Raw genomic sequence first — 16,254 nt, forward strand, 5'->3', positions numbered from 1 at the left:
GTATGAGATCGATCAAATGAAAACGGTTCCATATGCTTTCAGCTGTCGGAAGCATGCAATATGCTCAAGTATGTACGCGCCTTGACTTGGCAATTTGTTACCGGGTTACTTGGCAGATTCTAGAGCAATCCTGGAACAGAACACTGGAAATTAGTAAAGAAAGTCTTGCGTTATTTGCAAGGAACTGAAAAGCCTCATGATGACATATAGAAGATCTGATTCACTCCATATAGTGGGATATTCAGATTCTGATTATATGGGAGATGATAGAAAATCCACGTCTGGATATGTATTCACTCTCAGCAGGGGGAGCTATTTCATAGAAAAGCTCAAAGCAAACCGTCACTACATCGTCCACAATGTATGCCGAGTTTGTAGCGTGTTATGAGGCAACGGGGCAAGTGAACTGGCTAAAGAAGTTCATACCTGGTTCGAAGGTGGTTGACGACATCTATAGACCACTTAAGTTATACTGCGATAATAATCTGGCAGTACAGTATGCTCACAACAATAAGTCAAGTGGTGCTGCCAAACACATTGACATAAAGTATTATGTTGTGAAAGATAAAGTCCGGGATCATGTCATAAGTCTTAGAGCATATAAGTACCGAAAAGATGCTCGTGGATCCGCTTACAAAAGGCTTACCACCCAACGTGTTTAGAGAACATGTAGCAGCATGGGTTTAAGGGAAATCCTATAATTCCTGGATAAAAGAAGGCCCAAAGTTAAGTATCTATTTCAGAACAGAGTGGTATATTGTAGCTGTTAAATCTATCGGCAATTGACCGTGACGATGAAACATACTCTATGCGCTAATCTGTAATAGGAATGAATAAAAGTAAATGATATGAAATTGAAAGATGGTAGGAGATCAAGGGGAAGATTGTTAGATTGATCTCTAATCCTAAACTAGGGCCCAACGACCTAGTTGGGCCTTTGATCCGCGCCGTGATCGGGGGCGCCTAGCCCACTATAGCTGGAGGGCCCCTGTCACACTACGCAATAAATAGAGGTAGGGGCCGACGGCTCTGAGTACTGAGGTTCGTCTGAGCCGAGCTCTCCACCGAAAACCTAAACCTTAATCCGACCTAGAGGGGGCGCAGCCAGTGACGGGAAGCCACCAGCCGCGCCGCCCCGCTCCACCGATGTCGACGGCTTCATCGACCTCTTCCCCGAACGTCGCTGTCCTGTACACAGACTTCACCGACGAACGAGATGGCGGCCTCTGGACCATCACCCTCTGCGGTGTCAGGTTCGACATGTTCTTCTACTTCCACCCCTCTCTGTCTCTCTCGTTCTATCTACGGTTACTGCACTAGTAGGTGTTTCTAGGGCTCATGATTCTATTCAACAGCAAGTAGATATGCTAAGTTGTATGTCTAGAGATCCTGTTCCTAGGTCTAACAGCCAGACCTCAACTTACCGGGTGTCGATACAATGGCACTAGTTCCTGTTGGCCTGGTTGCAGACCGTGTTAACCAGATGGCCAAGCAAGGGAACGAAACGGGTGGGCGTGCTTCAGAGGATTTGGCCAAGAAGCAGAGGCATTTTTCAAATCAATAACATGCAGGATAGGCGGCGGCTGCGGACAGCAGCCCCCGCCGGGCACAATGAAAGTCATGAGCCTAAACTGCCGGGGCCTGGGGCGGCCCGAGGCAGTTCAGGAAGTTCGTAGCTTCATACAGCTACATAGCCCCACTTTGGTGTTTCTTTCTGAGACACGCGTGTTTGGTGACTCGGTGGATGGATTGAGGAGAGAACTTGGCCTTGCTAATGGGCTAGGTGTTGGCGGCTATGAACGGGGAGGGGGACTTGCTATCCTTTGGACGAATGAGGTATGTTTGAAGCTGCAAAGCAATGATAAGCTTCATATAGATGTGGTTGTTGTCGATCAGAACTCTGGTGCGGAATTGTGGCGCTTCACAGGTTTCTACGGTGAAGCCAGGAGGGAGAGGAGGCACCGGAGTTGGGAGTTGATGCATTTCCTAAGTACCCAGAGTACTATCCCATGGCTTTGTGCCGGGGATTTCAATGAGATTCTGGATGTTCAGGAACAGTTTGGGGGTGTAACAAGGCCTGAGCGTCAAATGGACGGGTTTCGGAACGCGGTGAACGCATGTGGTTTTACGGACCTTGGTTTCATCGGGTTACCTTATACGTACCTTGGGACAATAGGCAGCAAAACGATCACAACATCAAGTGTGGCTGGATCGTGCTTTGGCGAATGCTGCTTTCACTGGATATGTTTCGAGACATTAAGGTCTGGCACGTGCAAACGACCGAGTCAGATCACTGTTGCTTGATCATAGAGTGTGAACAGTGGCAGGCGATCCAGAGGAAGAAGGAGTTTCAAATATGAAAATATGTGGCGCCGGGATCCCTCCTATATGAAACGTGTGGAGGACTCCTGGGGGCCGGCAACAGTAATTCAAGATATGAACCAGCTGCAATCCACGCTCGGGAGAGTTCAGACTTCAGCTCCAGGAGTGGGAGAGGACAGTGTTTGGTTCGGTTCGGCAAGACTTGGCAAAGCTGAGACGGGGGCTGGAGATCGAGCGGCAGTCGGTCACTGTATACGGGGCCTTCTCGACGCGAGAAGCAGCTGATGTCTCACATTGCCGAACTACTTAGCAGAGAAGAAATCATGGAGAAGCAAAGATCGCGAATTTCGTGGCTTAAGGATGGTGATTGAAACACAAAACTCTTTCAGGCAAGATCGAAAGAGAGGGCAAAGAGCAATCATATTAAGGCTCTGAAATCCGCGGAGGGTGCTCTGATCATGAACCAGAAGGATTTGGAGGATTTGGCGAATGACTTTTACAAGGAGTTATTTTCTGCTCAACCGGAGCTGTCGGTTCAGGAGATCTTAGACCACGTTCCGGTTAGAGTAACAGCGCCCATGAATGATGTGCTGGATGCTCCTTATACAGCCCAAGAGGTGGACAGGGCTCTGGCTATGATGGGGGCGAATAAAGCCCCAGGACCGGAAGTGTTCATGGCCCATTTCTTTCAGACTCAATGGGCTTCTATTGGGTCCAGTATTACTAATGTTGTGCTGCATTTTCTCAATGGAGGACAGATGCCTGAAGGTGTTAATCAGACAACAATCGTACTCATCCCAAAAATCAAGAACCCACAAGAACTAAAGGAATTCAGGCCTATCTCACTCTGCAATGTCATTTGTAAACTTTGTTCCAAGGTTCTTGCTAACAGGCTTCGGGTTTTTCTGGATGAGATTATCTCAGCGGAGCAGAGCGCATTTGTTCCGGGACGCTTGATAACGGACAATGTGCTTGTTGCCTACGAGTGAGTTCACTATTTGAAGAGGAAAAAGGGGAAGATGGGAGCTTGTGCTGTCAAGCTTGATATGGCGAAGTCTTACAACCGAGTTGAATGGGCATATTTACAAGGCATTATGCTTCAGCTTGGCTTCTCAGAGAATTTTGTGACAACAGTGATGAGATGTGTCACCACGGTCTCATTTTAGTGCGGGTGAATGGTCATCTTTCTACCCCTTTTAAACCAACAAGGGGCATTCGACAAGGTGACCCGATCTCGCCTTATTTATTTTTGCTTTGTTCAGAAGGTTTATCCTGTCTCCTAAGGTCGATTGGGCCAGTGCATCTATCAAGGGGAGTACGTGTTGGTATTCATGCCCCCTGGATTTCGCACTTGCTGTTCGCGGATGACTGCATTGTCTTTTCTGAAGCGTCGCGAAGAGGGGCTGATCGACTCCATGAAGTTTTGAGAATCTATAGTGCTGGTTCTGGACAGTTGGTAAACAAAGATAAATCTGCCATCTTTTACAGCTCCAATTGCCGGAATGAGGCCAAGGATGAGGTGAAGGAGGTGATGCAAATAGATAAGGAGGCATTGGTGGGGGAGTTCAGCAGATAATAGACACATGCACTGCAACGTTGGGAGCACCTCACCCGACCAAAGATAGCGGGTGGAATGGGTTTCAAGGATCTACGGCTGTTCAATTTGGCAATGCTAGGAAAACAGGGCTGGAGACTCATTGACAACCCGGACTCGCTATGTGCAAAGGTTTTAAAAGGGAGATATTATCATGATGCGGATTTTCTAACAGCATCCAGAAGGAAACACGCCAGTCAGACGTGGTGTGCAATTTTAGCTGGGAGAGAGGTGCTGGAGAAAGGCCTAGTGAAGAGAATTGGTGATGCAAACCTGACAAACATTTGGCACTACCAAACCACTTTGATGGCAAGCCACTGGTAGTGCCTGATAATCCGTCGGTCACCTCGGTGTCAGAACTGATCACAGAAAGCGGGGGTTGGAATGAAGCCTTGATCAAGCAAGTCTTTGTGGGAGTTGATGCTAACGCCATCCTAAGCATGCCGATCAGAGGTACTGGGGATGATAGATGGGCTTGGGAGCTGGAGATGTTAGAATTGATCTCATCCGTCTTGACCCAACGGTCGAGACGGACCCCTTGACCGCGTCCTGATCGGGGACGTCCAGCCATCTAGTGGCTAGTGGGCCCCCGTCGCACAGTGCCTATAAAGAGGAGGTGGGGCAAACAGCTCTTGATACGAGGTTCACTGCCGCCGCCACAACCCCACCGTCTAACCCTAGTCCGATCGTGAGGGAGGCACTGCCAGCGGCGGGAAGCGCCACTGCCTTTGCCACCACCGCCGGTCTCCACCACTACACCAACCGTCGCTGCCCGTGCGCAGAGCTTCACCGACGAACCAACGATGGCAGGGAGCTCCTCCAACCCCTCCGACGGTCAGATGCTCCTACATCTCTCTCTCTCTGTCTCCTTTCCCCGAAGCAAGCTCTAGGTCTATTTGATTCAATTAGTAAAGATATCACCCTCTGATCTACACCTAGATGGTCCAAAGTATATAACATTGGTATCAGAGCCGCCGATCTAGTGTGTGGATTTTGTCAGGGGTAGCAGTGTAGAAGGAGATGAGTTAGATCCGGTTCGGATCGAAAGAAAAGAAATACAGAGGGTTCATCGAACCCTAAACCCTAATCGGGTGGAAGAAAGAAAAAGAAAGAAGGGGATTCGAATTCGATTCGGATTACCCTCCTAAAGAACCCTAACCCTAAAGAAATTGGACGGTCCGGGGAAGGTTTCCCCACCGCCGTCACTACCGCCTCACGCGGGATGGAGCACCCGCCGCCGGTTTGCTGACGCGCGGGAAGAGAATCAAAAGAACAGAAAAGAAAAGAACGGATTAGATCTTTTCGGATCTGAGCATACAGACTAGGGTTTTCACTAACCCTAACCCTAACTGGGTGAAGATGGAAACAGAGGGCTCGGATTCAAGAAAACGATGAGATCCGAACCCTAACCCGCTACAGACTCGGGGAAGAAGAAGAACAGGGTGAATCTCTAACCCAAAACCCTAACCCTAACCCTAACTCGATCCCCATCCCAATCGGTCAAAACCGAGAAGAGCAAACAAGATCCAAAGAAACAGAAAGGGAAAAGGGGATGAGGAAGAGTCAGTGGGCTTACCTTGCCGCTGCGCAGCACTGTTGCCTCGCCGGCGCGTGGGGAGAAGAAGGCCAAGCGCCGGGAGAAGCCTCTCGCCGGACTCAGGCCAAAGGGCGCTGCGACCAGGCCGCTCGACGGCAGCGCGCTCACCCGCTGGGGAGCGCGCACGCTGGCGAGGGGGCCGACGACGGCGCCGAGGCCCTGCTCGCTCTCGTCGTCGCCTGCTCTTCGTCGGGCTCGCACGGCTGAGAGAATAGAAGGGAGAAAGAAATGAGGCTAGGGTTCCAGGGGAGGTCGGCCGCTGCGGGTTTTGATCTGGCGAAACGGCCGGACGGCCGTCAGATTTGATCCGACGGCGAGGAGTCACTGGGCCAAATGAGGCCCAGGCGGGGCGTGCAGCCGCGGCGCTTTGACGGCCCAGACCCACGTTGCGGCCTGGGTGGCAGGGCGCGCGCGGGAGGGAACAAGGCCGGACCGGTTTTGCTGCTGGGCCGAGCAGACAGTGAACAAATGAGTCCATTTTTCTTTTTTTTATTTTTGCAGTAAAATGTTATTGCCTGGAAAATGATTAATGACTCAAGAAAAAAATTAGAAAAGAGAATTTTTCTGTGGGAAAAAATCACTAGTTTAAGATTTACATGTTTCCTCTGCAAAGTTAAAGTTTATTGTCTTCTTATTAAATTCGAACCAACGGGAGAATTTAATTTAAAAAGCAGTTATAGTTATTCAATAAATGATGAAAAGTTAATCCTCCAGTTAAAATTGGAATCAACGGGAAAATTTTAATTGAAGGAATAGTCGGTTGGTAGTTAAAATTGAATTATGGTATTGTTATTTTCTTACCAACGTTGATGATAACAATATTATAATTCTATGAGTTTTATGTTTAAAGTTTAAATCTCTGATAAATTTTGCATCAAAGTGATCAATTTTTCAGAGAATAGATAAACATCAAGGAATGCTCCTAAACTAGAGAAATGTATTTTCAAGTTTCCGCTGCAATGAAGTTGATTGTCTTCTAATTAAATTTGAACCAACGGGAGAATTTAATTTTGAGAAGCAGTTTTATGTTTTCAAGATTATTGAATTTCTATACGTTAATTCTATTTCTGCCCAACGGTGATGTGGAATTAATGTAGAAGAATGATGTTTTATTCTATTTCTGTTCAACGGTGATATAGAATAGAACATAAGATTTCAAAGTTTAATGAGCATTATTGTTAAATATTTTTTCAGACAAAAGACTTCCATGCTTTCATTCTTGAAGGCAGTAAGAGAAATGAGCTGGGTACTTATGACTCAGATGATGAAATGCCTAAGGACAAGTTATGTATGAAAGAATGCCATTGCTTAAGGGACGGTGTTCTCTTTAAAGAATGGCTTCAAAAGAAAAGAATTCTAGGATGTTGATCCAAGAAAAGAGATAGATCAATGAGAGTCTTCATTAAGCAATGTCTTTTTATGTACTCTCTATGAAGAAGAATTTATTTTTAGTTTCACTTATGAGAGTTGTAAAAGTCATATACATGTTTAATTTGACTAACATTGGATTAAACATGTGTGTTAAAAGAATATTCGGATTTATTTCTGAATTTGATGATTGAACACGAGCCAATCCTGTCAATTATGTCCGTTCAAGGGAAAATACCCGCATGGTGGGGTAAAGTTGGCATAGTACATATGTTAACCAATCCTGCATGGCGGGAGAGTTTGGCATAGTACATATGTTAACCAATCCTGCATGGCGGGAGAGTTTGGCATAGTACTTATCCCGCATGGCGGGAGAAGGATATGATGACTCATGTGCTCTAAGTGTATTCCGCACATGGAGAGAAGTTTGGGGTAGCTCTTATGCTATCCTAGAATTGACCGTACATTCTGATTGTGTCATGGTCATTAAGTACTCAATGAGTTTAAGAACAAAAGAAAGTTGCATGTGAACCAAAAGATAAGAATGATATGCAAGCGTGACTTGCAGAAGTATTGATAATAATAGACTATGTTGAGTTTTGAAATGAAATGAGGAAAATGTACTCCCATACGAATTTTGTTTGCATGATGTAATCATGTGGATGAAGTAAGTAATCAAAGTTTCCTCATTAACAAGAGTTCTGAATTTTTTCGAAATTGTGGTAGAAAAGTTCATACCACATTTCGAGTGGGAGAAATGTGAGATCAATTAAGAAAGATACTTCCCCATACTTCAGATAATGCAATGCATACTATGCATTGAAGGTAAAAGTGATCTATAAAAGATGAATGTGATCGTTGAGAGAGTAAGATGGTCAAAATAACGATACCCCTAAAGTAAAGAAATAGCTAAATTCCTAGACCTTTTACAGTTCCGATAGGAAGATAGCATAGTCAGCTAGTATTCATACTGGACGAGTTCAGAGTTATCAAGGCAGTGCTAAACGTGCCATATGAGGTTTTAGCAGATTAAACCGAAAATAAGAAATTTGAAGATTCACCATCTTTACAGAAGTTAGAGTAATCTGGGGGAGCATGGTATGTAGATACCTAAGGCTTGAATAGAAGTGGGATTACATATCCACTACAGTGTTTTAGAGCAACAAATTGCTTAATACATGTTGATGTTGTATGACATATACAACACCTGATGTTAGCTCTTAAAGAAGATGAATAAGTAAACAAGGATCTAGTGATACAGGTGGCTATAGAACAATTGCCCTTTGGCAATGAAGAGTAACAATAGCCCCATATGAAAGAAGTGCCACGAGGCCCCAAAAGGTCTTAAAGAATAAGAAAATCAGATATTTCTAGTGACTAAGGAGTCAATGTTAAGAAAGAAATTCAAATAGAGGGTAATTCCACCTCATTTGAAAAAGCCATTAGAGGCGTTCACTCGTCTAAATGGCAAGAAGCAAAGGAAGATGAAATAAAATCGATAAATACCAACGATATTTGGGACTTAGAAGAAATTCCTAATGGAGCCAAAACAGTAGGCTGTAATGGGTATGCAAGACAAATGTGACTCCAAAGGGAATATGAAAAGCTATAAAGCGCCACTTGTGGTGAAATGATTTACACAAAGAGAAGGAATAGATTATAATGAGAATGCAACGATTCTTTAAGAATCATAATGGCGTTAATGGCACACTACGATTTATAGTTACATCAGAAAGATGTAAAGACACATTCCTTAACGGGGATTTCTATGGAAAAGTTTACATGGCATAACTTAAAAGGTTTTGTCGTGGAAGAAAAAGAACGCAAGGGATGTTGCCTGAAGAAATCCATTTATGGATTAAAGCAAGCTTCAAGACATTGGTACTTGAAGTTTGACAGTACAATAAGAAAGTTTGGGTTTAAAGATAATGTAGTGGATAATTGTATTTATGCAAAGTTTAAACATGGGAAATCAATTTTCCTAATCCTGCACGTGGATAGCACCTTGCTCGCTAGTAGTGGTGTTAATCTACTGTTGGAGAAGAAGCAGTTCTTGTCCTCAAGTTTCAATGAGAATGATCTTGGTAAAGCGTCATTCGTTTCAGAAATTGAAACTTACCGAGACAAAAGGAAAACGGGTATTAGAACTATCTCAAGTGTATACTTAGAGAAGATTCTAAAGAAATAAAGTATATATGTGAATAAACCTGCGTCTGTTCCTATAGTCAAGGGTAATAGTTTTGGGAACTTTCAATGTTCCAAGAACCAATGTGAGATCGAAAGGACGTCCTATATGCTTCAACTGTTAGAAGCTTAATGAGTGCTTATAAGTAAGAACTTACCCTGACATAGTTCATGTATCCAGGATGTTTTGGCAGAAGTCCAGTCCAGATATAGATCACTGGAATGGAGTTGAGAATATTTTGAAATTGTGCAAAGATTTATAGGCCTCATGGTGAGTAAGAAAGAATAAGTACTCTTAAATAGTTGTGGGTACAAATGTTAAATTTTGGCGAGATGTTTAGTAAAACCCACATAGTAGCTAACACTTGTAGTTGGAGTTTTATTGTGGAAAATCTCCAAAGAAACAGTTGTGGTGTCATCAAAGATGCATACCCACAGTATAGCTTTTTATGAGGCTTAAGGACAGACGAAATGGTTAAAAGAACTTACACCTGGAATTGATAATGGTATACAACAACAATAACCATTTAACTAGTTCGCTCCTATAACAACAGGTCAAGTGTGGTGCCAAACACATTGACGTTAAAGTTATATGTTGTGAAGGAGAAAGTCCGGAATCATACTAAAAGTATTAAAGTAACAAGCAAGTGCTTGCGGATCCGCGTACAAAAGGCTTACCACCCAGTGTGTTTAGAGAACACACAGTCAACATAGGTTTATGGTATAGCCTATGATTTCCGGACAATAAAGGGCCCAAAAGTTAAAGAATCTGTTTCAGAACAGAGATGTGTATTGTAGTTGTTAAGTCTATCGACAATTGACCGTGACGATGAAGCATGCTCTATGCACTAATCTGTGATGGAACAAATAAAAGTGAAAGGGATTAAAGTCTAAGTTTAAAGTTAAAGTATGAGTTGAGATCAAGGGGGAGAATGTTAGAATTGATCTCATCCGTCTTGACCCAACGGTCGAGACGGACCCCTTGACCGCGTCCTGATCAGAGACGTCCAGCCATCTAGTGGCTAGTGGGCCCCCATCGCACAGTGCCTATAAAGAGGAGGTGGGGCAAACGGCTCTTGATACGAGGTTCACTGCCGCCGCCACAACCCCACCGTCTAACCCTAGTTCGATCGTGAGGGAGGCACTACCAGCGGCGGGAAGCGCCACTGCCTTTGCCACCACCGCCGGTCTCCACCGCTACACCAATCGTCGCTGCCCGTGCGCAGAGCTTCACCGATGAACCAGTGATGGCAGGGAGCTCCTCCAACCCCTCCGACGGTCAGATGCTCCTACATCTCTCTCTCTCTGTCTCCTTTCCCCGAAGCAAGCTCTAGGTCTATTTGATTCAATTAGTAAAGATATTACCCTCTGATCTACACCTAGATGGTCCAAAGTATATAACAGGAGAAACATGGAATATATTCCGTGCGATCAGCCTATAGACAGTTATATAATGACCAATGGCAACAGGGAGATACAAATTTGGCGTCGACTTCAGAAGACCGAACCTGGACACGCATTTGGAAGCTGTGTGTACCACCAAAGGTCCGGGTCTTTTGGTGGCGCGTCGTGAATGAGTTTTTGCCAGCAAAAGGTGTCTTATACAAGCGTCACATTGAACGGGTGCCCAACTGAGATGTGTGTGGCGCAGATGAGGAGTCCATCAGGCATGTGCTTGTGGAGTGCACGGTTGCCAGAAGTTTCTGGGAAATGACCAGAGCGCTAACCGGAGTGAAGCTACCAAAATTGCACTCTCAGACATGGGCTAAATTTGGCTAAAAAAATAAGCCAAAATATTGTTCCGGCTAGATTGTTGTGAGAGAAAAACACTGTTCCGGCTAAAAAAAGAAGTCGAACGAGCCGGATTTTAAGACAAGCGAACGGCCCTAGGCAGCTCCTACACCCGGCTAAGTCAGAAGGGGTGCAGCGTGCTCGGCAGCATTGGCAGCGGCCTCAGCCGGGATGGATCAAATGCAATGTCGATGCTTCTTTTCCGTGCGGAAGATCGAAGGGTGTGGTGCTACGCGATCACGATGGAAGATGCATTGCATTTGCAGGCCGGGCCAAATGGTATGACAATTGCCTGAAGGTGCTGGCCACGGCAGCTTTGGCCTGCCGCGACGGAGTGCTGCTTGCGCGAGAATATGGAATGCAGCGGCTACAGCTGGAAACCGATTCATAGGTCCTGGTGAGGCTGTGGGAGAAACGTTTGTGCCAGAATTCAGAAATCGGCCCCGTTCTTCAGCAGATTCAGGACCTTAGCCGGAGCTTTGCTGAGTTTAGTTTCGTTTATTCGAGTAGAGAATGTAATAGACTAATGTGCTAAATTAGTATCCCGAAATAATCTGGTGGAGTGGCTTGAACCACCACCAGGATTAGGGGGTATTATAGAGGCAGAATGTAATCCTTCTCATGACTAGTATAGTACCCGTGCTAATGCTACGATTTCATTTAAAGGATGCACATAAAAACAATGAAATGACAATATTTTTATGAAATTGTATATGACTATGTATATAATCTGGAAAACACTCATGCATAGCAAGACATAGTACGGTGCCCGTGCTAACGCTATGGTGGCGTCTAGAAAATAAATCACAAAACTAAAATAAATCAACTGATGAAAGAAACACAAATTCACAAACAAATGTTCTAGCTATTAGTATATTTCCCAGTACAAACGTGATCCATTGGAATTCGAAGAGTCCAAGCTGCAACCTGCGCATCAATTAAAGACGGGAGGAATTAATAGGACACTGTATTGAAACCAAAGGTAAAAGATGAAAATACCCAATCTTTATGATACAAACCATCTTAATAAGACATAGTAAGCTTGGAGTCGTTTCTCCTCTCTCATCTCTCCTCCACCTCAGCATTCAGCCTGCTTACAGTTAATTTATTGGGAGTACTCCACAAAATCCTCAAAGTAATTTGTGTTATTCACCTTTTAATTTACTGTTGTAAAATGGCATTCAGAATCAGCGTACTGTTTTCAAAGTTTCTTTATTTAAATTGAACCACCAATCTGGCAAAAGGAACCTTGAGAGGAGCCTTAGAACGCAGAGTTTGAAACAGTACGTCTTCACACTCCCCATAGGTACCGAGATAACCATGTTCACATCTGAGAAGAAGCACACATACATGGAAGCACTCACTTTGCAAGGAAGTGAAGTATCTGCAGAGAAACCAAAACATTACTTCGATCACTAAATCCCACCTCACACCGGTCTCTCAATATTACATTATATTCCCCAACAATTCCAAATTCCATTAACCTCTCATGCAATGATGCAATACGCGAGACTACTACACAATTGGAACCATCTCCAATAGCACAACTGAACAAAGACAATAGTGCAGAAACACAGTGTATAAACAGCAAAAATCGAACGTGTAGCTTGATAATAATCATTAAATCAGTGCACGGGCCGCACCTGAACATGAACACGGAGCAGAATGGCAGGGATCAGCGAGAGATCCCATCCTTGATTGGGCGACCTGACATCAAATTGGATTAGGATAGACATCTAATTGCTCATCACTTGTCACTTGTATGTAAGCGGATACTGTTCAGCAATCTGTGCATACGATAGCAAAGGTGTGGAACTTCGATCTGCTTACTCTGAGTGCACATTGGATTTCAGAGGCGCTCAAACTGAACATGTGTACCTTTTCTCTTTTCCCAGCCGGTGGAAAGCAAGCAAGGGTATTTTGTAGGGAAGTTTTGGTATTTGGTTATGCTAGCTAGCACTACTAAATCACAACACTTCTGAATGAAATATGATGCCCCTCATTGATAACAACAACTAAAGGGGATTTGGACATTGCATTCAAGATTCATTCCCCATGGCCCAAGCTACCTTTGAATTCTGCTGACGCGCGGTGATCACATAGCTAGCTCTCGGAGATTCTGAGGAGCTCCTCCAGGTACTCAGCACCGAGGTCCTCCAGCTCCACGACGAAGCGCTGCTGCTCGGCTGCCGCGGCGGCGGCGGCATTCTTGACCTTGCTCGTGCCCGACACCGCGTCGTTCGCTGACGCCGCCGCCGCCGCCGCCAGAAGCTCGGATTTCTTGCGCCGCTTCCTCTTGGAGTGTCGCGACTTGAGCGCCAGCACGGGCGAGCCTCCCGCGGAGGCACCAGCCGCCCCGCCGCCGCCCAGCGCGAGCGCTCGGAGTGACTCCTGCGCGCACTCCACGGGGAAGTTGAGCGTGGCGGCGGAGTCCTAGGCGGACACGGCCGCCTGGTCATAGGCCATCACGGCGGCCTCGGCGCTGTCGAAGTTCCGCCGCTCTCCTCCCCCACGGCCGCCTCCGCACCCTGATGAACGCGCCCTTGCTAGGCGCCGCCTGCCTCACGCCGGCAACTGCCGGCACAGAGGCCTCGTCATCCGCGGCGCCCCAGGGCGGGCGCGACCGGAGCCGTGGGTGAGGAGAGGTCTCGCGTGGGTTTGGGATCTGCGAATCCGAGGAGTCATGGTTGTGGGAAGGCGGAGGGAGGAGTTGCCGCACTGGGGAAGGAGGGGCGCGAGATGGAGCCGGCGGCAGCTAGGAGGCGGCCCGAGCGTTATCTTTTCGGAAGAAAATAAAAAATGGACGCGGGGGGCGCGGGACAGGGAATCGAACCCTGGCCCTCGTTTTGCCAGAATCGGCGCCGACAAAATTACTGCTGCAACACTGTAGCTACAGTAGTATTTTGTTTTTATTTGGTAATAATTGTCCGATCGTTGACTAATTAAGCTCAAAACGTTCGTTTCGAAAAGTACAACCAAACTGTGCAATTAGTTTTTTATTTTATCAACATTTAGTACTCCATGCATGTACCGCAAGTTTGATGTGATAGAGAATCTTCTTTTTGTATAGTGTCAAAGTTTGGAATTTGGGGTGAACTAAACACCCCCTGGATGCGTTGCGCGGTGTCTGCGTTTGAAGCCCGCGTGTGTGGGATGATGGGCACGGGGTGAGAAGCCTAGCATCACACGCTTTGTCGTATGAGTTTTGATGTTTTATTAGCTTTTAGTTTTAAAAGAGACGAATTGTTGTGTGTATTTTTCTGGATGTAGAATGATTGATGGTTTTTAGTGGGTGACGTTTTCATGGAAGACCTAATATATAATTTTGATTGGTTCATTATAGTAGAGATATATAAATAAAGCTCTGGTTTTGTTAAAAAAAACCTTTAAGGCAAATTAGCTTAAGACTTCTCGAGAACAAAAATTTGAAATGGAATTTTTTTTGTGATTGAACTTTTGGATCTTTTTAGTTTGAGAGCTCCTTCCTTCGTCGTGACTCCACAGGACCACATGGAGTGTAACGCGTATGCATGAAAACATGATACAAATACAGCTGCACTCAACTCAGTGTCGCCTCGATCCAACAAGCCATGTGCGTTTCTACAGTTCTACTCACCGGGCTCTACTGTAGCACTTTTGTTTTTATTTGGTAACTAGTGTTCAATCATGGACTAATTAGACTCAAAACGTTCGTCTCGCAATTTCCTATCAAACTGTACAATTAGTTTTTTTTTCGTCTACATTTAATGCTCCATGCATGGGCCGTAAACATTCGCTGTGATAAGTACTGTAGCATTTTTTGGGAATTTAGGGTGTATAGGTTGGTCACGTGCATGCCAACTTCGCTTGGATTCGATCGGTAGGCTCATGGCTCGTCTTGTCCTTTGCATTGCATTCGGGGTCAGGTAAAGTACGTACGTATATTATGTGCCCTTCAACCGGCTGATTAAGTACACATCTTATGGATATGGACAGTGGATTATCCTGCGTTTCTTCTATCACAAAGTACAGGATCAGTGATGCTTTCGCTTTGGTTCGTAACTGTGACTTGATCATCGTTTCAGCTTATACAATCGTGGATTATAAGTTGTAATAGTATTTTTTTCTCACACCAAATCAGTCAGCAGTACTTTTGACTTATAATCCACTATCGTTTCAGCCGAAACGAACGGGCTGCAAAGTCACGTGTGTGTGTCCAGCGAGGTGTCCTGATTCCTAAAAAGCGGGTCCAAAATAAGGACACGGTCGGTTGATGCCAAACATTCCACGCAAAACTTTGCTAAACCTTAGGTCAGGTGTATTATGTACTGTAGTGCAGTAACCTTAGACTTTGTTTGGTTGTACTTGTATTCACCTTTAATTCAGTGAATTAGGATAGAAACCAAACTAAGTGCAGAAATAATTTGTCAAATATAGTACAAACCCCCAAAAAACAGTCCTAGTTCATTTTAAAAAATAAAAATGACTCATTGCTACAATACATAGAGAAGTTGAAGCCAATCAAACCTCCATGGCTCCAACAAATAGGGTCATACATTGGGGAAAGCTGAAAGTCAAAACGCTCATAGCCATTAGACAGTCCATATTTAGGATGCGTTGGCTTCTTGTGGGTTTCAAACTCCATTATACCCTCAACTTTTTTTTGCTTCTTTATTATCATTTTATGGCACGTTTATACATTTATAACAAGTCCAAAATCCATGACTAATAAATTGACATAAAAAAATACATCAAACGTATAAACTTAAAGTTTTTTGGGCCAGCGTCGCCCGTGCATGTGCTTCATTGTGGTTGGCTCCTCTTCTCCGTGGCAGCATACCTGTGAGACCCCGCTGCTGGGCCGGGCGGATGGGCTGGGCCAAATTGACGAGCACTGTAGCGATAGAGGCAACGCGGTACTGTAGCACGCGCGGTACTGTAGCTTCGCGAGTTTAGTCCCGGATCGGAACTGGGAGGGGGGTTGAACCAGCTTAAAAGTCTCGGCCTGGGAAAGTTAAAGAACTTTGGTTTGAATTTTTTGCGCGAAGCGAGGACGAAAGCGTAAGAAAGTTAATTAGCAGGCATGATCCATTCCTCGGTAGAGGGGATTTTAGCCGTTTTCCCAGGGCCGGGGCGTCACAAAATGGTATTAGAGCCTATTCTCGCAGTTTCACGGACATATGGCTCGGTTGTGCATGGCTAGCATGGCACTTGGGTCGGGGAGCTGGGAATATGGACGTGGGCCCCGAGAGTCTCGCAGTTGCACGGATATATGGCTCGGGAGCTCGGACAAGTTGACACTTGGATAGGTTGGTTCGACCCTCGACGAGGACGTTGACGAGGACGTTGAGTCCTTAAGGGTGGGTGTATGTGAGACCCCGCTGCTGGGCTGGACCAAATTGACGAGCACTGTAGCGAT

At 45.3% G+C, this 16,254-nt stretch overlaps 1 pseudogene; it reads right to left on the reverse strand.

Moving 5' to 3' along the window:
• Positions 1 to 11,580: 11,580 nt before the first annotated feature.
• On the reverse strand, positions 11,581 to 15,368 carry LOC136480310 (ethylene-responsive transcription factor 15-like; annotated as a pseudogene).
• Between the last annotated feature and the right edge of the window lie 886 nt (positions 15,369 to 16,254).

This window comes from Miscanthus floridulus, chromosome 9, assembly GCF_019320115.1.
Source record: "Miscanthus floridulus cultivar M001 chromosome 9, ASM1932011v1, whole genome shotgun sequence".
NCBI lineage: Eukaryota > Viridiplantae > Streptophyta > Magnoliopsida > Poales > Poaceae > Miscanthus > Miscanthus floridulus.